Raw genomic sequence first — 12,714 nt, 5'->3', positions numbered from 1 at the left:
AGGCTTAGAGTCTCTTCTGTCTCCATAGTGAATTTGATGCTGTCGTGTATATCACTGTGATGACACAGGAACTCTTACAAGTTCACTCTGCCTTTGGCCACACCACAAAGATATCATTTACATATCTGTAAAATTCCTTTGGTTCTAGGCAGGCAGTATTGAGTACTACATCCTTTAAGAGTCTCATGTATAGATTAGCCATACCTGGAGCTAATGGGGTACCCATAGCAACCCTATCTATTTGCTCATAGGATTTCCCACCACATCTGAAAAAGGCGATGGCTAGTACATATCAAAAGATTTTGACTGTCCTCATAAAACTGGTCCTCAAGTAAAACTAAGGAATCTTCCAGTGGTACACTGGTGAAAAGTGATGCAATATCAATGCTGACTAGTGACTCCTCCTCATCCACAAGTAATCCTTGGAGCACTTTCACAAATTCTGTTCAGTTCTCAATGTGGTGTGGACAGTGACCCATGAGAGATGTTAGCAGCTGTGCTAGATGTTTGGCTGTCCCATATGTCAGCAAGTTTATGGAGTTCATTACAGGCTGCAGTGGAACTCCCTTCTTGAGTATTTTTGGGAGGGCATACAGTTGTGGTGGCACTGGTACCCTGGCTTAAAGTCATCTGATGGTGATCCTGTTCAGTCCTGAATTCCTGAGCAGATCGATTGTCTTCCATGTCATATATGTTGTTGCATCCTTCCCCAGTTGTTGTATGCCAGATCTTGCAATAAAGTGTCAATCTTCTGCCAGTAATCTTCTGACTTCAGTAACACAGTCACATTGCCTCTGTATGCTGCGAAGACCACTATATCCTTGTCATCATGTAGGGCCAGTAGCGCCCATAGTGCCCTGTGTTCCACTGCTGAAATGATGTTCTTCAGTATTCTTACTTTTTCAGGGGCTGTGCACGTCTCCCTTCTCACTTCTCCAGTGGCCTCCAATGGGTGTCCACAAACGACTTGCTTGACGCTGCTGATGATGTCATGTTTCAGTATTGTTATTCAAACTGGAGCAACATTTAGGCCTTTCGACAGCACAGAAATTGTTGGCACATCCAGCTCTCTCCATGTCAGGAACATACCTTCGATTTTGAATAACTGCAGTGCCAACACATTCTGACACTCGATTGTCAAAGAGGTGATAGAAATATGTCCCAACACAACAACCTAATAATCTGGGATAGCGAGTTTCAATTCAGCACAGTGTGGGATTCTGCAATTGCAACACTAAAACAAGAATGGTCTATTATGAAGGCAGCAGTGTTTGCAGACAGAACGGACAGACACTGGGCCTTGGTGCCCAAACCACCAGTGCACTGCCCTCTTCCAGAAGTGCATGTTTGGCCCAGCCACAGAAGAAGTCAGCAGTCCAGCGACTATATACATAAGTGGCACACAGCACCCTGACTCTTCTTCACCTGAAGATGACAGGTATAAAACTCATTGAAACATTGCAACAAGACATCGCCACCACTGAGCTGATCACTCAAGAAGATTTTATCATTGGAATATGCTGAGAAAGTCTGCACTCACATATCTCTTGAAGCTAGTACACATACAATGTATCCGAAAACTGTAATCAAAGATAAAAGGACACAAACAGTTGTTGATTGATTGAGAATTGAAAATATATATGAAATAGCTAATGATGCTGAAGGCCCATCAGAAGAGCTATTGTGGTATATTTGCATGAAGGATTTAGTAAGCAAAATATTTGGACAGTATAAATATGATAAAGAGTTCTTGGTGGAATACAAATGATTTAAGGAGTAAAGGCAACAACTCAATCTCTCTCTCTCTCTCTCTCTCTCTCTCTCTCTCTCTCTCTCTCTCTCCCTCTGGCAGTATCAATGAGCATAAATTTAGTACATCATAATGGGAGATAAAACACAAAATAGGAGCCAACATACAACCATACTAAAAGTACATTACAACACGCGCTTTGACAGCTATGTGAAAATGCAACAACAACAAATGACACACATTGTTAACACAAACATCCAACAATTGAGGTATACAGGCAAAAATCCCAGGTTTGAGTCCCAGTCCGGCACACAGTTTTAATCTGCCAGTATGTTTCAACATAAGTAAAAACAGAAAGCTTCGATACCTCATTCAGTTTAACCTTTATTCAATGGTGGCTGCTGTGTAAGAGCACAAGAGCATGTGAACACCCTTACTTTCAGTACCTTATGGATTTATTGTTTATTTTTCTTTGAATGCTATTAAACATAACACAGATGCTGCACCTGAAAGATACAGCACTTAAATCTTCCGCGCTACTGCTCCTCTAGACTCCGTGAAACTTGGCATCAGGGTCGCAAGCACACCTTCATTTGTGCACGTTTTAAGGAGCTTTCGGATATGTGCAAACTCACATGATGTAATTGCCTTATGGGCCAAATACATATGGATTTGATAACATAATGTGCACAGTTCATGGCATGCACAGCTAGCCCTTGTCACTACTCAACTAGAAGTTTACATCAGCGCCAGCAGGTGGTAGCACACCGGCACAGTTCTATCCCTGTTTGCAAACTCACATGATGTAATTGCCTTACGGGCCAAATACATATGGATTTGATAACATAATGTGCACAGTTCGTGGCATGCACAGCTAGCCCTTGTCACTACTCAACTAGAAGTTTACGTCAGTGCCAGCAGGTGGTAGCACACCGGCACAGTTCTATCCCTGTTTGCTTGGCATACATTCTGCTAGATGACAGCACACTCGCAAGATATGCTAATTCACTCACTATATATTGTAGTAAAATTAGATTGGACATCAGCATATGTTAAAGTTGTACTGACAATAAACCTATTTTGTGGGTTTCCGAATGAGTTACAGTATACTAAGTTATGAATTTTATCATATGGTAATCCATTTGAGGCGCTGAGAATCATAAGGGCCTAAAGTATATCACTGTTGACTGTTAGACTGTAGCATTTATTCATGCTTCTGAAATCAGTTGAAATTATGGTGAGTCAGGTTTATATTATAGGCCCACATTGTATATACGTAAAGTCATGACAAGCTGTCTTACTGGTTTCTCTGATATTCACATAAATGTGGGATCAACAGCAGTGTGCTTTAGGCCCTTATGGATCTCAGCACCTGATTTGTATTCTTGTCAAGTGACCATGTTGGTAGACATTACTACTCGAGCTTAATCATTTCCACAAATGGCACTTTGTGTTTGGAGTTGGTTGTTTACTGTGCAAAAATCGGTTTTCATGTGCAGCGTAAACCTGAACTACGTTGAATCTATTTTAAATGCTAACGCAAAAATATAGCTTTGAGGAATGGTCGTGAGTTGTGCTTGGGTAGCTCAGTCGGTAGAGCACTTGCCCATGAAAAGCAAAGGTCCCAAGTTCAAATCTCGGTCCAGCACACAGCTTTAACATGCCAGGAAGTTTCATATCAGTGCACACACTGCTGCAGAGCGAAAATCTCACTCTGGGAACAGAAAAGTATATTACCAGGAAAAGTTAGCTGCAGAAGAACTAGGGCCTCCAAGAACAGATCCTTTGATTGAGAGAGTGATGAAATCAAATAAGTGTGACTATTGGCGAACATTTAACACAGAAGTGTACAGTTAGCACAAATTGTGTGGTTGCAGCATGAGAATATCTGATTTTCAGTCCAGAAGTAAATTCATGAACTAATAAATCTGTTAGGGATCTTGTACATTTGTCTGAAAAAAATGGAAAATCATGAAAACTCCCTCTTACACAAAAATGCAAAATGGAGAGTTGTGAAAGCTTATAAATTATTTCTTTATTGGCCTAAACTGTACTTAATTATGTACAAAACAACAAAATTCATGAAAACAATTCTTTCTTTTGTCAGATAAGTTATGCATATTATTATTATTGACTTTTTTTTTCCTCAGACTTAAGTCTGGTTAAAAATGGAACGTGACGCGGACCTCGGTCAAGCGTGACTTCCTTGTAACTGTATGGTATATGTTATATTGCATTTAGGAACTTTCGGGTAATTGAACAAGTATCAATAATTACAGATTTTTGTAATTGTATATATATGTTTGGATGTAGCTGTATTGCATTGATGTACTGGTGAATATTGTGAGGTATGACTCCTGTAGTTGATAGTATAATTGGGATAATGTCGACTTTATCCTGATGCCACATGTCCTTGACTTCCTCAGCCAGTTGGATGTATTTTTCAATTTTTTCCCCTGTTTTCTTCTGTATATTTGTTGTGTTGGGTATGGATATTTCAATTAGTTGTGTTAATTTCTTCTTTTTATTGGTGAGTATGATGTCAGGTTTGTTATGTGGTGTTGTTTTATCTGTTATAATCGTTCTGTTCCAGTATAATTTGTATTCATCATTCTCCAGTACATTTTGTGGTGTGTACTTGTATGTGGGAACGTGTTGTTTTATTAGTTTATGTTTTATGGCAAGTTGTTGATGTATTATTTTTGCTACATTGTCATGTCTTCTGGGGTATTCTGTATTTGCTAGTATTGTACATCCGCTTGTGATGTGATCTACTGTTTCTATTTGTTGTTTGCAAAGTCTGCATTTATCTGTTGTGGTGTTGGGATCTTTAATAATATGCTTGCTGTAATATCTGGTGTTTATTGTTTGATCCTGTATTGCGATCATGAATCCTTCCGTCTCACTGTATATATTGCCTTTCCTTAGCCATGTGTTGGATGCGTCTTGATCGATGTGTGGCTGTGTCAGATGATACGGGTGCTTGCCGTGTAGTGTTTTCTTTTTCCAATTTACTTTCTTTGTATCTGTTGATATTATGTGATCTAAAGGGTTGTAGAAGTGGTTATGAAATTGCAATGGTGTAGCTGATGTATTTATATGAGTGATTGCTTTGTGTATTTTGCTAGTTTCTGCTCGTTCTAGAAAGAATTTTCTTAAATTGTCTACCTGTCCATAATGTAGGTTTTTTATATCTATAAATCCCCTTCCACCTTCCTTTCTGCTTAATGTGAATCTTTCTGTTGCTGAATGTATGTGATGTATTCTATATTTGTGGCATTGTGATCGTGTAAGTGTATTGAGTGCTTCTAGGTCTGTGTCACTCCATTTCACTACTCCAAATGAGTAGGTCAATACTGGTATAGCATAAGTATTTATAGCTTTTGTCTTGTTTCTTGCTGTCAATTCTGTTTTCAGTATTTTTGTTAGTCTTTGTCTATATTTTTCTTTTAGTTCTTCTTTAATATTTGTATTATCTATTCCTATTTTTTGTCTGTATCCTAGGTATTTATAGGCATCTGTTTTTTCCATCGCTTCTATGCAGTCGCTGTGGTTATCCAATATGTAATCTTCTTGTTTAGTGTGTTTGCCCTTGACTATGCTATTTTTCTTACATTTGTCTGTTCCAAAAGCCATATTTATATCATTGCTGAATACTTCTGTTATCTTTAGTAATTGGTTGAGTTGTTGATTTGTTGCTGCCAGTAGTTTTAGATCATCCATGTATAGCAAATGTGTGATTTTGTGTGGATATGTTCCAGTAATATTGTATCCATAATTTGTATTATTTAGCATGTTGGATAGTGGGTTCAGAGCAAGACAGAACCAGAAAGGACTTAATGAGTCTCCTTGATATATTCCACGCTTAATCTGTATTGGCTGTGATGTGATGTTATCTGAATTTGTTTGGATATTAAGTGTGGTTTTCCAGTTTTTCATTACTGTGTTTAGAAACTGTATCAATTTAGGATCTACTTTGTATATTTCCAATATCTGTAGTAACCATGAGTGGGGTACACTATCAAAGGCTTTTTGGTAATCAATGTATGCGTAGTGTAGGGACCTTTGTTTAGTTTTAGCTTGATATGTCACCTCTGTATCAATTATGAGTTGCTCTTTACATCCTCGTGCTCCTTTGCAACAGCCTTTTTGTTCTTCATTTATAATTTTGTTCTGTGTTGTATGTGTCATTAATTTCTGTGTGATGACTGAAGTTAATATTTTGTATATTGTTGGTAGGCATGTTATGGGGCGATATTTAGCTGGGTTGCTGTGTCTGCTTGATCTTTAGGTTTCAGATAGGTTATTCCATGTGCAAGTGTATCAGGGAATGTGTATGGGTCTGCAATGTAACTGTTAAATAACTTAGTTAGATGTGAATGTGTTGAGGTGAACTTCTTTAGCCAGTAATTTGCTATTTTATCATTTCCAGGGGCTTTCCAATTGTGTGTAGAATTAATTGCTCGGGTGACTTCATGTTGCAAAATTATCACTTCAGGCATTTGTGGTATCATCTTGTATGTGTCTGTTTCTGCTTGTATCCACCGTGCATGCCTGTTATGTTGTACCGGGTTTGACCATATGCTGCTCCAGAAGTGTTCCATGTCTGTTATGTTTGGTGGATTGTCTATTTTAATGTGTGTGTTATCCATTGTTTGGTAAAATTTCTTTTGGTTTGTGTTGAATGTTTGGTTTTGTTTCCTTCTATTTTCGTTTTTTGTATCTTCTAAGTCGTTTGGCCAATGCTTGCAATTTCTGCTTTTTTTCATCTAATTGCTCTATTGCTTCTTGTTGTGAGATTTTACCTAACCTTTTTCGTTTTTTGTCTGATATTTCATTTCTTATAAACTGTGTTAGCTGTCCGATGTCTTTTCTCAGTTTTTCTATTCTGATCTGTAACCTGTGTTGCCATGCTGGTTTTGTGCGTTTCTTCTGTGTGTTGGTTTGTTCTGATCTCTGCCTAGTGTGTATATTTAGTGTAGTGAGTGCTCCTATATAAACCAGTAGTTGTAACTCTTCCATAGTTGTGTTTTCATTTATTTTGTTGTGTATGGTTGTGTTGATAGTTTTTATTGTTGTTTCGACTTGGGGGTTATTTGGCGGTCTATGCAAGAATGGTCTAATGTCTGTATTTGTGTCTTTGTATTCTATATATGTCAGCTGAAATTTCTCTTCTATATCTAACACGTGTGTCTCTTCGTGTTCTATTTGTGCTTGTTCTGGTGGCTGTCTTAAGATTTCGTTTTCCTCTGATTGTTTGATTGATGCGTGTTGGTCTTTGTTTGTTTGCTCTGGGATGTTTGAGTCCATTACTGTGTTTTCTTCCTCTTCTGATTGCACATTATTTTGTTCCAGTATTTGTTGTACTTGTTGTTTGATGTTTTCTAATTCTGACTGGGGTATCCTGTTATTTTTGATTATTACACGGATCTGATCAGCTAGTCGTTGTTCTGTTAAAAATTTTAATTCCGGGTATCTGGTAATAAATGTTGTGTATACTTGTGATCTGTATCCAGTTGTGTTGGTTCCTAGGTTTGTTGCTTGGTAATAACAGAACATGAGGTGTCGATTTACTTCATCTGACCATCTCATCCTCTGTCTTTGTTTTCCTTCTAGGGTGGTTGCAGGAAGCATATCCTGCAAAACACCTCTATTCGGATTTAAATCATTTTCCATGTGGCTAGCAGTGTCGTTACCATTGTGTTATTATTATTATTATTATTATTATTATTATTATTATTATTATTATTACTATTACTATTACTACTATTGTTGTTGTTGTTGTTGTTGTTGTTGTTGTTGTTGTTATAATTATTGACAGTGGGTGTAGTTGGATAAACTTGTTGATAAGCATAACTGTTCTACAGCTGATGCTATTAATTTCACACTCTCAAATTTGTCTGTATCTAAAAATCTGTGAACACTCAGAATGTATACTCACGAGCCGCCACGGTCTTTGTTTATTATGTAATTTTCTATAACAAAGTTCACAAATATTCAAAACTTCAGATGAATTATTACTTCATTTCAAGTTATCATTAAACATCTTTAGTGATATATTTGCGCACATGTGGATGACCACGGCAGACGTTATGACCAAGGACAAGGAAAATAAATAATAGACTCATCAGCTTACAGGGCAAAATAATTTACTGGTATTATAACAGAAATATCTGTAGTCATATTTTCATTCATTCTTATATCAGGGGAATTTGTTGCTGAGTAGTAATACTGAATACCTCATGCAAAAATGATCAATCTCTAATATACGAATCCTCCACATTTATTAAAATATGTTCATAGAATTTGTACAGGGTTTCAGGATCTCAATGGCAAACTGTAAGGGACAATAGGTCACACATGGGGGCACTTTTTATTAGGGAACACATCCTTTCAAAGCCACTGATTGTCAGTTATGCACATGAATGAAGCATATTGGCCATAGTATGCAGTGGACTGTAACCACCTTGTGATTATATAGTTAATCAGTAAGTATGTAAATAAGTTATTTAGTTAGTTAGCCTCCTTGTAAGCCTTCAGGTTACGTTACTAATAATAGTTGTTTACACATGAGTTTGTGGATCTATTGTGGGCTAGGAATTGTTTATGCTCTGTGGCATATATCTGTGTTATAGTAAAAAAATTGACAACAGCATCAATCACCTATGCAGAGACTTTCAAATCACAGTAATACTGAAAGATTTTAGATGCCACTGACATACCAGGGTTCTTGGTACTGAGCATTATAGTGGCCGAGTGATGCAATGTGTGAAGTACGAACACAAGGTTTTTAGGATTATATTACATAAAGGTTTAGCAATGTGTGTGTTGTTGAACATGGTACCATCACACATCATTATCTGTTTGAAGGGTATTGCAATACTATAACCTACAATAAATGTGCTACCTTCAAAAGCTGCATTCAATAGGACATCCCTTAACTTGGCACCTCATATTGAATTCGTGCAGTGCTTTCTTCATGGAAACACTACTGACACTGCCTTACACACATATAAGGCCTATTTCACACAAGCAAATTATAGTAACAATTGAAGTCACTTATGGAAATATGAGAATTAACACACATTGCTGTTAGATTTCATGAAAAAGTTTTCCCATGAATGTGTATGCAGGAATAGTGGTTAAAAGTCTTCCAAGTCTTGTACTTCTCCTAGCAACTTTCCATAGAATCTATGACAATATTTATGGAATTTCTGGACTAGATTAGTTTTTCGTTCCATAGATCCGTGCTGAGGAGATTCTCGTGGATGTGGAAAATGTCATTTTTTAAGCTGAAATAACAATACTAATAGTACGAATATATACAATACATTATTTGTTTCTATTAAAAAATTCATCAATGGAGTAGGAGGAGTTGGCCACTAGTAAGTCTTTCAGGCTCCTTTTAAACTGATCTTTATTTGTAACTAAATTTTTTTATGTTTGCTGGCAAATTATTGAAGATAAGTGTTCCTGAGTAGTGGACCCCTTTTTGAACTAAAGTAAGTGCTTTTAAGTCCTTGTGCACATCATTTTTGTTCCTGGTGTTGTGTGTATGAACTGAGCTGTGTGTTGGAAAAAAGAGATATATTATTTAGGACAAATGTCATTAAGGAATAAATATACTGAGAGGCAGTAGTTAGTATACCCAGTTCTTTGAAGAGGTTTCTGCAGGACATCCGTGAATTTACTCCGCAAATAATATGTATTACATGCTTTTGGACTCTGAAAACTTTTGTTTGACTTGAAGAGTTACCTCAAAATATCATACCATATGACATTATGGAATGAAAGTAGGCAAAGTATGCAAGCTTTTTCATTTTTAAGTCATCTATGTCTGCTAACACTTGAATTGCAAATACAGATTTGTTAAGGCGTTTCTGCAGTTCTGTGGTGTGCTCCTCCCAACTGAATTTATTATCAAGTTGCAATCCCAGGAATTTAAAACTATCAACCTCTTCTATCTGCTCTTCTTCATACTTTATGCATATGCTGGGTGGAAACCTCTTACAGGTTCTGAATTGTATATAGTGAGTCTTTTCGAAGTTTAGTGTCAGTGAGTTGGCTTTAAACTATTTATTAATATCCATGAAAATATCATTAGCAGATCTTTCTAGAACTACACTTGACATGCTATTTATTGCAATACTTGTGTCATCTGCAAACAAAACGAACTCTGCTTCTGGCAGTGTAACTGATGAGAGATCATTAATGTACACAAGAAAAAGCAATGGCCCTAAGATGGATCCTTGTGGGACTCCACATGTAATTTCTTCCCATTCTGATGATGACTGATGACTTAATTCACTAGTCCCTTGCACTGACACCCTTTGTTTCCTGTTAGTGAGGTATGACTTGAACCATTTTGTAGTACTGCCTGTGATACCATAGAATTCTAATTTATTTCAAAGGATGTTGTGGTTCACACAATCAAATGCCTTTGACAAATCACAGAAAATACCTGCTGCTTGTAATTTGTTATTTAATTAATTAAGTACATTTTCACTGCAGGTGTAAATAGCCTTCTTGATATCAGAACCCTTCAGAAATCCAAACTGTGTTCTTGATAATATGTTATTTGTGGTCAGATGATTGAGAAGCTGCCTGTACATTACTTTTTCTAAAATTTTTGAGAATGCTGGCAAAAGTGAAATTGGTCTTTAGTTTGGTGGTATCTCTTTATCCCCTTTCTTAAATAGAGGCTTAACATCTGCATATTTTAGCCAGTCAGGAAATGTCCCAGTTATAATTGACTGGTTACACAAGTAACTTAGAATTGTACTAAATTCACAAGAACATGCCTTAATTAACTTTGTTGATATTTCATTGTAACCACTAGAATGCTTTGTTTTTAAAGATTTTATTATGGAAGTTATTTCTTTTGGTGAAGTGAGCGACATACTCATGTACCTTAAGCTATTTGTAAAGGCTAGTTTCAGATATTCAAAGGCATTATTTACTGATCCTGACAATCCCATTCTATCAGTAACAGATATAAAGTACTTGTTAAATAGATTTGCCACACTATGCCCATCGGTTACTAATGTGTCATCTACCCTTAATGCTATTTGCTCCTGTTCCTTTCTGGTTCTACCAGTCTCCTCTTTCACTATATCCCATATTGTTTTTATTTTGTTCCCTGACATTGCTATCTTCTTCTCGTAGTGCATTTGTTTAGATGTCTGAATTACTTTTTTTTAATATTTCACAGTATTCCTTGTATTTAGCTAAATCATCAGCATTGGAGCTAGTCTTGGTCGACAGATACATTTTCCTTTTTGCCTTACAGGAAATCTTTATTCCTTGTGTATTCCATGGTTTTATTATAGACTTCTGTTTAATTTGAGTAACTTTTAGAGGAAAACAGTTTTCAAACATGGTACTGACATTGTTCATGAATGTGTTCTATTTTTCCATTCATGTCATGAGCACTATAAACATCTTTCCAGTTCATATCTTTGAGCAGTTTTCTAAAACACTCAATTTTTGGTTGAGTGACTACCCTCCTGTACTCCGATCTAGCAGTCTTGATAATCTGCTTAGAATTTACAACTAAAACAAGGAGCTGCCTGTCATGATCTGATAGTCCATTTATTACAGGTTTTATGATATTATTTTGTTCATTTCATTTGTCTATAAAAATGTTATCAATGGCTGTCCTTGAGGATTTAGTGATCCTAGTTGGAAAGTTTACAGTGTGAGTTAGATTGAAAGACAACATTACTAATTGCAGTAAATGTTTACTGGAAGATTGCATTACATCCTGAAATGTCTAACATATCTATACGAGTCGTCACTTGATGTTCAGAGGGGCAGATTTTGTCAATTTGGTTAGATGAATTCATTTCATCAATACAAATGAGTAGTTCATCAACTTTATTTCTGAGTCCCGGAATGTTCTGGTGTAATAAAGATAACTGATACTGCATACTAATGGGATTATAACTGCTTTGGTGAAGATGAACTGGCAGTTTCTGATTACTTTCTGTTAAACATTGTTTAAATGGAGGCTGTATGCTGGATACCTGTATTTCTGCTAGCAGCTTTCCACAAGATTCTACGCACAACATTTATGGAATTTATGGATACTGTGTCCAACAACCTCTGATTCCAACATGATAGAGAGCATTTCAGAGTTGTTATACATGCACAGATAACTTTTAACTTTGTATATGTCAAGCAGGGAGTGTTGTGCAGTCAGTTCTCACCAATTTTAACACCCTCTCGATTTTATATTTGAGGCGTGTCAAATGGGTGGTTTATGTAGCAGCTACTGCCATTAGAGCTGAGCTGATTTCTGAAGTTAGTGATGTATTTCATGATGTAAAACAGAATCCTGTCCAGCTCAACACTTCTTGGTAATAATTACTGCAAACGTATCGAGCATGAAATGAGGCACAGAGTATACTAATGCAGGACAGTTACGACTTCACATTTCATCAGCAACAAGATGATTAGACTTTGGATAAACATTGGACACGGATGGGGAAAGAAAGTGGGCAATCTCTTTTTAAAAGGAATCATCATGGCATATGTATCTAACAATTTAGAGATTTTATGGCAATCTAAATCTGAAGGCCAGATGTGGGTTTGAATCCCATTCCTTCAAAATGTACATCCTGTGTCTTAACCATCATACCACCTCATTCTGTCCAGGACAGACCTTTAGACTACTAGTTACAAATTCATTCAAACTTGTCCTGAATATAAAGTAGTTTGTGTATAATTGTAATAACTCTTTCTCAGACTCCCACTCATGCATCACATGCACAACTCCTGAGCAATGGGTTGAAAAGATTACATTTCTTAACATAAAATAATCTCCCATATGTGACCTAATTTTTTCTCAAATTTTACCAGTGAGGTCCTGAAACATGCTGTGTATTCACCAATGCTTAACACATAACAAATACATAAATAAATACCATCAACATGAATGACCAGCTCTGCCTCATTACCAGATT

The 12,714-nt window shown here is 36.6% G+C and overlaps 1 protein-coding gene across 1 annotated transcript in view; it reads right to left on the bottom strand.

The window, feature by feature from the left end:
• LOC126185174 (spectrin beta chain, non-erythrocytic 2) overlaps window positions 1-12,714 on the bottom strand; it is a 315,568-nt gene that overhangs the window by 16,584 nt on the left and 286,270 nt on the right. The gene's annotated exons all lie outside the window — the stretch shown is intronic.

This window comes from Schistocerca cancellata, chromosome 4 (genome assembly GCF_023864275.1).
Source record: "Schistocerca cancellata isolate TAMUIC-IGC-003103 chromosome 4, iqSchCanc2.1, whole genome shotgun sequence".
Taxonomy (NCBI): domain Eukaryota; kingdom Metazoa; phylum Arthropoda; class Insecta; order Orthoptera; family Acrididae; genus Schistocerca; species Schistocerca cancellata.
This window is presented reverse-complemented; position numbering and strand designations above follow the sequence as displayed.